The sequence below is a fragment of the Euprymna scolopes genome, chromosome 12 (assembly GCF_053919585.1).
Source record: "Euprymna scolopes isolate OS-2025 chromosome 12, ASM5391958v1, whole genome shotgun sequence".
Lineage (NCBI taxonomy): Eukaryota > Metazoa > Mollusca > Cephalopoda > Sepiida > Sepiolidae > Euprymna > Euprymna scolopes.
In genome coordinates this window covers 11,661,005-11,673,504 of record NC_136493.1, presented here as the reverse complement: position 1 = coordinate 11,673,504, position 12,500 = coordinate 11,661,005, and the positions used below count along the sequence as shown (strand labels likewise).

The 12,500-nt window shown below is 34.1% G+C and overlaps 1 long non-coding RNA gene and 1 pseudogene across 2 annotated transcripts in view; both read left to right on the top strand.

The window, feature by feature from the left end:
- LOC145291184 (uncharacterized) overlaps positions 1 to 11,483 on the top strand; it is a 21,139-nt gene extending 9,656 nt beyond the window's left edge. The window contains exon 2 of the long non-coding RNA XR_013869346.1: positions 10,103 to 11,483. This is a non-coding gene — a long non-coding RNA (uncharacterized LOC145291184). The remainder of the gene's footprint in view (positions 1 to 10,102) is intronic.
- LOC145291183 (phospholipid scramblase 1 pseudogene) lies at positions 1,399 to 11,483 on the top strand (annotated as a pseudogene). The gene has a single exon (XR_013869345.1). The product of XR_013869345.1 is annotated as a phospholipid scramblase 1 pseudogene (transcript).
- Positions 11,484 to 12,500: the final 1,017 nt, after the last annotated feature.

The window sequence follows — 12,500 nt, the reverse complement described above, 5'->3', positions numbered from 1 at the left end:
ATATATATATATATATATATATATATATATATATATATATATATATAGTGGGGGGTATTATAATATAATCGACAGAAAAAAGCAATGTAGCCTTTATTCCAAAACTGTGTCGGTCAACATGCCAAGGTCAATTGTTGAATGTTGTTAAACTGGGCTTTGAATAAAGTAAATCTCATCGACAATATATCTAGTATTTCAAAGCCTTAAATTATTTAGAGCAAAATGGATTCTGCTATAATTTTCAAGTATTTTTACTTTAGTCGTGCTCATTTAAAAAATAATAATAAGCACGCACTAAGTTAGACAAAGTTTCATCATAAATATTGTGTTATTAATGCATTTGCTTTAAAAATTGAATTCTGTACAAAAATCTCTTCATTATGTGAGAGATACGCATTTTATTTACTTTTTCTGGTTTAAAAATTGTTCTAGTAACAAAATATTACTTTTAATAGATTTCCATACTGCGAAAATTCAAAATATAAATGTTTGCAGTGTATATTTTTTGTGTATTTTAAAAAGGTCATATGATTGAAGATATTAAAGAAACAACTTTCGTTCCGTTTTCGTTTTACACAACCTTGATATTACATTCTAAGGCACGTATTCTTAACTACTACCAAGTAAACTTTTAAAATTATCTTGACCCCCTCCCTTCCCCAAAAAGAAAAAAAGTTGCATAGTTTTAAAAGGTACAGAGTGGTTGCAAAAATGAAATTAAAGATTCCCGGGTAATGCTAGGTAGATTATATAGTATAGGGGTGTCCATTATGTTGATCGTGATCGACTGGTCAATTGCAGAGACATTGTGGGTAGATCGCATGGTATTGAAAAAAAAAGAGTTGGCGCTATCAAATTTCCAGAATTGCACAGCAGAGTGGGAGACACAAGAGCAGTCATGTGTACAACTTGAAAGTGGACACTAGATAAAACAAATTGGCAATTAATTTTTATTTTATTGCGGACTATTATCCTCATCTTTTCTGATTTTTTTCACAACGTTTTGGCCAACTATTCCTCTGGCCTTCGTCAGGTAGTAACCGCGACGGGATAGGAACTCTGAATCTCCTGACTGCATCCACTGGAATTACTGCCTTTCATAGTTGTCGTTTCACTACGCTTTTGCCAAGTAAGCCTCTGGCCGGCTTTGGGTAGGATTGAAACCGCTATCTTCAGACAATTCTCATCTGGAACCGTAGAGATTCAACATCTCTATCCACTGTGCCACGGGCCACAAAGAGCAATCAAGGTTGAATTTTTTGGTCTTATAAATTCATGTTTATTTATTATCTGATCTTCCATGGTCGGGTCCGTACCGAATGGCATATATAATAATACTCATCTCAATAATGAAGTCCAATTAAATAATATAAATTGGCAATTGTGCGTCAGAGTTCGACAAATGCTTTAAAGACTTTACTTTACTCGAGATAATTGTTATATTCATTTGCTGGCCTTTCCAAAAAGATGCTACAGTTGTTTCACCCGCAATGAAAGTTGCAACAGTTTCACTCTTCTGGAGTGAGAGATGAGATCCTGACACTATAAGCTGACATTCAGCTGGAATTTATTCACATAGGACCCCAACATCAGTAAATGTGTTACCTTTTTCACTGCATTATTTGGGTTCACTTATTTTTCCCACATGAAGATCATGAAGACTAAATATTGACTGATGAGCATCTGGAAGTTTGCTTGAGGCTGGCTGTTAGCAGCTACTACCCGTAATATGCATCCCCGACTGATGCCATCAGAGTAAGTTAATGACAAAAAATGTACAGAGTTGTGCTGTGCAATATGGGTTGATGCAGTAATGCAAGATACAAATGCATATAATCCCTTATATATGGACTCTCCCGTCGATTTCGACGTATGAGGTTCGGACAACCCATATTTCTAAAACTCATTTATGCTTTTGCCTCTGATGACTTTTTAGTCCAGCATGGGACTTGCAAACAAGGCCACAAATAGAACATGAATGTGGATTTAACGCTGCAGATATTGGTGTGGCTGCTAGTCGTTTTGCTCTTACTCTGTTTTCTTTCAGTTGCCTTAAGCTTTCAGATTGAAACCTCTGGAGACCTTCAAAACACCTTGATCTCCATCCTTTTCGGTCATTCACCTCATCTTCAAGACTATATATATATATAAAATGAACTCATTTTTTCCCCTATGATTTGACCTTAATAGAATTAAAAATCAAGACATTTCATGCAAATGTAATATGCACAAACTGCAGCACAATATCTGAGGTGTGTTATAGGCATATTAACTCTCCACTTCCTCGATAATTGTAGATTCCTATATTTTTTCTGTTGAGAGTTCCCTGTCAAAATCGGTTAAAATCACTGGAAGTAGTAAAATCTTTTCTCTCTAATAAATTCCTCCTTCCCTGTCACCCATTTACACCATTGTGTGATCGTTCACAAGGGACAATTATGAATGAACGCCGGTTTCAGTTTTCTGTACTTCGTACTTGCTTAAAAAAACTGGAATGGAATTTCACCATGCCTTTCCGTTCGATGCTTCCTATTGGGTGAAATGCACCACGGAATTGACCGATAGCGACATCACCCTCTTACACACACACACACACACACACACACACACACACACACCTACGAACACCCGGCAAATGCCAGGTACCCCCGCTAGTCTACATATAAAACTAATCCTAATCATCAATATATTTATAAATAATGTGTTTTGCATTTTTAGATGATTTGGTAGATGATTTTGACTTAGTCATGTCATAAGTGAAAAAGTGTGTGCACCTCTGATCTAGTATAACAATAACTTTCAATTCATTTAAAAAAAAAACGCTTTGATTCATCAAATGACTTATGTATTTTTAACCAATCTCTGTAAACTGTGAGTAGCAGTCTGAAAGAGCGACAGGGGTGAGTGAGTTAGAAACGATGACAACACGGTTACATGTGTACGTATTGCTGTAGCTTTCATCTTTCTAGTTTATCTTCTTTTTCTTCTTCTTTTTCTTCTTTGAAAACAGTCTGTGGTGTTCCCTGGAGGCTGAGTGACAGCAATTCTCCTCAGATTTCCAGTACTCTTCACCTTTTTCGGAAACCTTTGCAAATTAATTTGCGTTATCACAATTGCCATCTACCATTTCTCATTGGTAGCAACCATTGGTCTTCACTGAGATATTGTTGTTGTTGTTGTTGTTGTTCTTCTTCTTCTTCTTCTTCTTCTTCTTCTTATTATTATTATTATTATTCACTAAGAGCTTTCATACAGGCCATCATCAAAGAATTCTCTTGGAAAACAGTATGTGGTGTTCCCTGAAGTTCGAGTGACAACAAGTCTTCCCAGATTTCCAGTACTCTCCACCTCTTTCGATAACATTTGCAAATGAATTTGTGTTATCGCAATAATCGTCTGTCATTGATTTCTAATTGGTAGTGACCATTGATCTTCACTGAGATATGGGTAGCAATAAGCCTCCCCAAGGTCTCAGTTCTCCTTGCACTCATCCAGTGGAGGTATGATTAGTGCTTTCTCTTCTCGGTCTTTCCATCCTCCTTGATCCTCCGTTTTATTTAGTCTAGCACCAGTTTGTGGTGACAAAAAAAAGTGGATGGGAGGCTAACTTAGAATTATGTAATGATCCAGTTTTCAAGCCTCTCCTGGAGCCTAGACATGAGGTTGGGGTTAGATGAAAGTGCTAATGTGGAACAAACTGGATTTGAACAAGGCATATTGCCACTTGTAACGTATTTGGGATCGTGCATAACAGAGGACTGTGGGGAGTTAAGCAGCAAGATGTCTGTTTACATTACATTTAAACTTCTGCAGGTTAGTACAACCAGAAAAGCGGGAAACAGGGAAGGAATTCCCAAGTCGAGCTATCTGAGAGGAGAGACTATTAAAAAGTAGAAACCTTTATGGCATCTAGGGACCTCAACAGTGAAGGTATAGAGTTTCGCTGATTGTCGGGATAGCGGGAGTATGTACGTCAAAAGAGCACAAGTGCTATGAATTTGTTGCGGTCGCAAATCACTGCTCCTTTATTTTTGTAAATACTCATTGGCAGAAACAGATATGAAACCTGACTTCCAGATATACGTCATGTGGGTAAAAAAAAAAAAAAAGAGCAACAACTTTTTCTTCAACAAAAAAGAAAAAATACAGTACTCAATTTTTCGCAACAAAGTAAAATACCAGATCTTTTATTTTAGGGTGAAGAATAAATGTATGCGTGCAATAAACGCTACAGACATTTTTGTATGTAAGAAAATCCATCTGTTTTTCAGCGCTAGTCAACTGTAGCATGAACAGCTTTCCATGAAAGAAGCGACTTTCACAAAAAATCTCTTGTTGATAGGAGCCCTCCCATCCTAACTTTAAGTCAGCATTTTCATTCGCTGTTGGGACAAGGGGTGGCAGAATACAATGCACACTCCACTCTCTACTGCTCCCTGCCTCCTGGAACTCCCCTTCATAGCCAGTCACTCCAGTTCCTGAACTTGCTTCAACCCTGGCTCACTTCCAGCAACTCCAGCCCACCCTTGCAGCTTCCAACAACACTTCCAGCCAACTCCAGTGACCTCTCAGTTTACTTTTGCAACTTCCAAATCACTTCCTGCAGTCCCAGCACACTCCTGCAGCTCCAGTGCTTCCAGTTACCAGCTCCTGCAGCCTACTGACATCCAGCTATTAGTGCCCACTATCTGCTTCAGTACTCACTGATGCCCAGCTACCTGTTTCAGTGCCCATTGGTGCTCAGCTACCCGTTTCCAGTGCTCACTGGCCACCAGCTACTTGTTCCAGTGCACACTGACGTCCATCTACCCGCACTACTGCTCACCGATGTTCATCTACTTGTTCCAGTATCCACTAATGTCTAGTTACAAGCTCCAGCACCAGGCCCCATCTATACAACTCGGATCAACCTGAGACACGTTATCCTACCTCAGGGACCTATGAATCTCAACCTCGCAAGACGCCCGTTCTTACTTCAGCTGATCCTGATCTCCATTGGCGTGCATTTTACCTTTTTCTTGGTAAACAATAAAACACACCTTTAATCAAACATCTGCGTTTGTCATCCTTCTCTGCTGTTGCTGTTACCTCTTTGGCTTGCGTCTACTTTTATTAGTTGTACAGTCGATTGGCACATCCACACTTCACACCTCCTTCCCTGCAACAGGTTCATCAGAGCACATCTCATTAAAATATTTTTTTGTCCGTATCGTTAACCACTCACCCACAATGCTCACTGCGCAGTTGGAATAACAAAACCCGTTTTGTAAATCAGGTCGCATGAATTGAACCACACCTGTAAAACGAATTGCTACGCACAATATTAACAAAACTTTATAAACTTTCATTTTATTTTGTTTACTCTGAGCTGCTCGGTCCATAAGTCGTCTGCGCCTAAATTGTTAAAACTTCTTCACTTCACATAAGAACAATGGATGCTGTTACTCTGCAGCCAACTGGAATACAAGAGAATCCTTCAAGTTATGAACAGTTACAACTATCGGCTGAAGAATACACAGCCGAAAATAGTACTGTTTTTAGCCCGCTGTTAGGAACTCCAGATGGGTTGTACTACCCCCAAGGCCAGCAAATACCCATGCATATAAACATACCTAACATCAACTGCCCGCCGGGTTTGGAATATTTAATGGGCGTCGATCAGATGATCGTAGACCAACGGGTCGAACTACTTGAAGCCTTTACAAATATTGAGTGCGTGAACAAATACAGGATTACAAACTGCCTGAACCAACAAGTGTATGTGGCGACTGAAGAATCAGAATTCTGTGAGAGATACTGCTGCAAGAATAAGCGTGGATTTGTGATGCATATCTGGGACAACTTTGGAAGGGAAGTGATGAGAGTGGTCCGCCCATTTCAGTGCTGTGCGGGCGCTCACTGTTGCGCCGACATTAACTGTTGTTCTTTATATATCGAGGTTGAGGCCCCAGCCGGACAGGTTGTAGGCCGAGTCCAACAAACAAAAAGTTGTATGGCTGTTCATTTTGATGTCGTGTCACCAGATGACGATGTTGTACTGAAAATCCGAGGGCCAACCTGCGTTCTGGATGGACTGTGTTGTACTGACGACCAGGACTTTGAAATTTTTACAGCAGACCTTCAGCACAATATTGGGAAAATCAGCAAAAAATATGGCGGTTTTGTTCGAGAAATGTGGACTAATGCGGATACGTTTCACATGTGTTTTCCACTGAATCTTGATGTTAAAATGAAGGCCACACTTTTTGGCGCTCTCTTTCTCATTGATTTTATGTTTTTTGAAAAAAGGAATAGGTAACAAACGAAAAAAAATATTTTCCCTCTGATATTAAAAAAAAAAAACATGGTGCTTATTCAGTTTTATCTTAATATAAAAAGAATTATAATTGCACAAAAATTTTATTATGTACTTACCTGTTAGGTTAAAAAAAACTGTACACTAAAATTTACACAAATCCATGTAGTATTTTTGTTTTCATAAAAGCAAATCAAATCATCCCCTCTGCAAATTTTGGAATCCATTTTTAACATGAAGGATGAGGGCTTTGTTAACTCATGAATTTGAGTCACGTCTCTTTGCCACTAACTTTAATGAAGATACAAAAATGGTCAATGGGAAAATTCGACATTTAAATTTGGTTATTTATTATTTTATAACAAAAATACTGGATGAATTTGTGTAATTTGAGTTTACTGCCCTTTTTTTTTTTTTTTTTTTTTACCTAACACGCAAGTACGTAATAAGTCGTTTGAGTGCAACTACACTATAATAACACAATTCGGAAAATGAAAAAAAATAAGTAGATTATCTACTTAATTGGCATGTCAGAAGTATAAAAATGTTTTCTTTAATAATCTTTTCTACCTTATCGTGTTTCGTAATTTTTGGATATATATTGTAACATTGGTTTGCTTTGAAATTCAATATTAAAAATATTGAATTTCGCTCTTGTAGTGTACTTGCACCGAATATTATACTATTTTGTTTATTTTCTTCTATGGACAGTTTTAAATATTGAGCTGAAACCGGACAAACTCAAACAAAATATTCAGCGTTCATTTTATGTTAAAATCTGTTTTAAATAATATTTTCTAAACAAAATTAAAGAAATTCTAAATGTTATTTTAACTAATGTTAGCCATTAACATGGGAGACATTTTAAAGTTCAACTTCAACAATAGAAAAGAAAATGAAAACCTTAATTTCTGTTAGTTTTATTTCGCAATAATTTTACAAAATTGTGTGTGTGTGGGGGTGGGGTCTGATTTGGTGTTTGTTTATATATATTGGTGATCTTTTAAACCAACGCATTTCAGGTGGAACATTATTACGTACTTACGCATCATGCCGAAATTAGTATAAATTCCAAAAATTACAAAAAACGATCCAGTAGAAAAATAAGGTGCTTGTTGATTTATAGCCGACAAATCACTTTTTAAATATGTCATTCTAAGCCAAAACAATATTACGTACTTAATTATCATGTCGAAAATAGTAATTTATCAAAAACTTACGAAAATTCAACTGCTGTTATATTTTAGTAAAAAAAAAAAACAAAAAAAAAAAAACGAGGTAAAACATAAAACGAGACCCTAATTTTCAAAGATGGTGGCAGGTTTGTCAATTGAGTTATGGAAGCACAGAATTGATATTTGGACAAAATATTAAGATTTTTTTTTTGTTAATATATTTTTTCTAGCATATTTACGTTTTCTTTTTTAAATGTACTATACTTAAATATATTTTATTTACATATACTTTATTTAAACCTGCGCAGTCTATTACAACTATCACCGATTTAAAAAAATATTATTTATTACAGTTAACTATATTTTACGTTTATTTTTTGTTCACCCTCCTTATAATAAAAATATATAAAAATACCTAAACTTTCTTTATCAATTGATTTTGTGTTTTTAATCGCATAGAAATATCTAAACAATTTGACAAAATATGAAAAAAGATATGCGATTAAAAACACAAAATCCATTGATAAAGAAAGTTTACGTATTTTTATATATTTTTATTTTAAAGGGGATGAACCCCCCCCCTGAATTATAGTTAACTATAAAAAAATACTATCTTTTAAATCGGCGACGATCGTAATAGTGTTGGAATTTTTTGTACCAATAGTGCATCCCCCTGTTTACATTTATATTTTTATTCAGGTTTTTATATTTGATTTTCTGTATTTCGTATCCTTTATAATTCTTAGTTTCGTATATTTTGGGTTTGTACGAAACTCCCTTTAATTTAAAGAAAAGAGCAATGCTAGCTCCTTGATGACGTCACGAGCCCAGCGCGAAATTCGGCCTCTTTTGGAATTCCGGCGACGAGGATATTGGACGTAGTTTCATTGCCCGGCGCTGATAAGGAATTTTGACGAGCCTCCTTCAAAGAAGAATGCCCGGCAAGAATACCTGGACGCGCTGAAAGCGAACTTCTAAGGACTTATTTATGTGGCTACGGTTTGTACGTAAATGGAAGGAGAGAAATTTTAAAGGACTTTAAAATGAGAAAAAAAGAAAAAGGCACATGCCTGACCGCCATAAATTTGTGAGTACGTTCCTAAAATTTATTGTATATGAGAGAGAGAGATTAGAAACTACTATTTGAATGATACTGTATTCATTTATGGATACAACATCTTCATTATAAGAACCAGCGTTATTTTTTTCATTATATATTGTTACCTTGGCGTTCTTTGTTCTTTGCATTTAATGGCCGCAAAAGGAAAAATTTGCAACTAACTTTATTGTACATAAAATCTCTTCTTTGTTTGGAAACAAGACCCTTATATTATTCTTTATCCCCCCCCTTTTTTATTCCATGCTTTTATTTTTTTTTTCAGGCTAGTTTTGCATCGAATTTATCTGAAAGAGGATAAATTTCCGACAATAGACTGCGCAGGTTTAAAGAAAGTATATGTAAATAAAGTATATTTAAATATACTACATTTCAAAAAGAAAACGTAATAATATTTGGAAAAAACCGTAAATATGCTAGAAAAAATATATCAACAAAAAATCTTAATATTTTGCTTAAATATATAGATAAGCAGTTTTGAAGAATAGTGGATGAACCGCCCCCCTAAGTAATGACACCTTATCAATTCTCCAATACTATTGCAACACTATCCCATTGATTACTGTACACACAATAACACTTATCCCCGAGTGGCCATTGAGCCTTGATAAGTGGTGAACTCCATGTCAAAAAAAAAAAGTAGTATTGTATCAATTTTGTGCTTCCAGACCTGCCGCCATCTTTGAAACTTAGGGTCTCATTTTATGCACTATTACCCACTGTTTTTAATTAAAATTGACATGAAAATTAAGTAGATAACATTGGCTTTTAATGGAAATTTTTTTTTCCGACTTTGTTGCTTATTCTCAAAAAATACTAAATCTTATTTCTATCTATTTAAACCCTGAGTCCTTTTTAATTATATATATATATATATATATATATATATATATATATATATATATATATATATATATATATATATATATATATATAAGTTAGAAAAGCATTTTTACTATAGGCTTTAAAAATAAAAATACAAGATTCAATTTGAAATTCATTTATCTTCAAAGCGCACTTTTATAAATTTTACAAAGTAAGGTATAAAAATTTAATTTAAATTGAATCAAAAAATTACCTTGGATTTATTTTATGTAATGTACATTCTGTTGCACTTTAAAAAAAAAATAATTAAAAATTTTATATCTATATCATTAATTGCTAGATGAAAGATAATGTTTTTAAATTGCAACAAAATGTACATTACATAAAATAAATCCAAGGTAATTTTTTTTGATTCAATTTAAATTACATTTTTATACCTTACTTTGTAAAATTTATAAAAGTGCACTTTGAAAATTAATAAATTTCAAATTCAATCTTGTACCTTTATTTTTAAAGTCTATAATAAAAACATTTTGTTTAACAATTTTCATGCCTTGGATGAAATGCTTTTCTAACTTGTATCTTATCTTTTTAAGATTATATTTTAAAACAATCCTTCTCTCTATTTCAGTTTGTATTTCTCCTTACACCACAATTCATTTTTGCAACCCCTTCTTTGTATTATTACAGGTCTGAATATTCTCTGTTTCAGTTTGTATTTCTCCTCACACCACAATTCATTTTTTGCAATCCCCTCTTTGTAATACAGGTCTGAATAATGAGAAAATCTGAATTTTTTTTAACAAAAACTTTAAAATAACTTTTCTAGATTAATTTTTTTTAAACTTCTTTCAGAATAGAAAATCTTTAAAATAAGGAACATATTTCATATAGGTTTCATTAACAAATATTCAGTACATAACGAGAAGAATAGAGATGAAAATTTCAAAAAGACTGTATAACTGATTACGGTCAATAGTAGTCCTTGCTAGCGAAAGTCTTTGTTTTTCTATTATTATTTAAAACATTTTGTGTCCTGCTCTTTCGCGCGAGGACTATATATATATATATATATATATATATATATATATATATATATATATATATATATACAGACCGGCCACTTTAAATGGAATGTGCTCTGATTAACTCATTGAACTTGTACTCTCTTGACATATATACGCCTCCCGACAAACCGTTTAGCAACAAAATCTCACCCCTTCACTGTAGACATCCCTAGATGCCGGAAAGCCTTCTATTCTAATAGCTTCTTCCCTCAAATAGCTAGACTTTGGAATTCTCTCTCTGCTTCCAGTTTCCCTGACTATACTGACATGTAGAAGTTTAAATGTAATGTAAACCGACATATTGCTCTTCTTACATGGTCCTCTGTAAACATGGTCCAAAATAGTAGCCCCTTACATTCAAGGGGTAATATGTCTTATCTTATTTGGGGTGTGAGCAAGATTTAAAAAAAAATCCATCTATGTATTTGTTTAATGTAAGGTGGACAGCGGAAATCTATTTTAAGCAGAAATAATTGAATAGAAACACCAATAAAAACAAGTGTTTTTATTGGTTGATGTTTTTTTTGGTATTTTTGGTGCATCAATCTCATAGGAAAATTAATAGACTGTAACGTATCTGTCAAGTTATTCTTCCTGCTTGACGAAAATCAACGGCTTTATTTACTTTTATAAACTTACTAGCGGGGAGGGGGCGCCTGGCTTTGGCCGGGCGTAAAATACACTTAAATATGATTTTTTTAATTGTCCATATTTCGTATATATTATTGTAGAGCCGTGATTTTAAAAGTAAATACAAAAATGTATTTAGGTGCCATCAGCTAGAATCGAAACTGTATCATTCAAAGCTGGTGACGTTACCACTGTACCAACGTGGCATGCTTATAAACTGATTAAAAATTAAAAATAAACTAAGATGAATGTATAAAATGTAGAAAGATTTTTTCTATTTTGACCCCATAAAAACTATTGCTGATCCTGAATCCATTGCCGTACATTGTACCTTTTTCTTAATAAACAATAAAACACGATACATATCGTCTCAATCATATGTGTTTGTCATCTTTCTTTGCTATTACAATTACCTCTTTACCTTGTGTCTACTTTTATTCATTTATTTTTTTTGTACAGTCGATTGGCACCTTCATAATTTCAGCACACCTCCGCAACACATTTTAATATTTCCAGATATTTCAAGAAACCATCCAACACTATAAGGTAATAGAAACAATCCAGTAGGTCAGCAAAATTTTTTTTGGGTCCCTTTTTAGGGGTTCCAATTTGTGAGGAAGATTTGAAGGATGAGCCAATTTTGGAGATTTAGTTTGGGAGAAAACTGTTTATAAGTTTACAGGGTGGAACGATAAAATTATCGCCATAGAAAAGACATGATTCCATTTCCGTTTAATGAAAACCGGTTTTCCTTTTTTGTTGCAGACCATCTACTAGTTGGCCAGTTTTGTACAAATCCCAAGAGTGATAAAAGCCTTCTATCATGTCTGAAAGTGACACACTGTTCAATGAGCGAGATCGGAGATGCACCGCTGTACAACTCATGCTCTCTACTGATCTAAGTTATGACAATAGGATTTTTGCCAACACCCTCAAAATGCATTGAATAACAGGGAGTTCCAAGGGTGATGAAAACAAAGTTTCCGGCCATGGGCAATGTTGTCAAGTAAAGGACCATGTGCCATCAAAAAACAATAAAATCAATTATAAACTATTATCCTCGAGTGATTTGTCTTTGATTAATGATAACTCATTAATATATATATATATATATATATATATATATATATATATATATATATATATATATATATATATATATATATATGTATATATACTTTAGAATAGTTTTTATTAAGCAATAAGTTGTTATGGAAACGTGAGATTGTAAAGTTTACAAAATATTACTGGCAGTAATATTCTATAAGTTATCCCATCTAAACAAGAATTGCTCGATATGCAAGATAGAGCAAATAATTTAAATTATGATTCAATGAACTTCAAAAAACTCTCATTGAAACGAAATGAAGTGGTTGAGTTTCATATCAAAG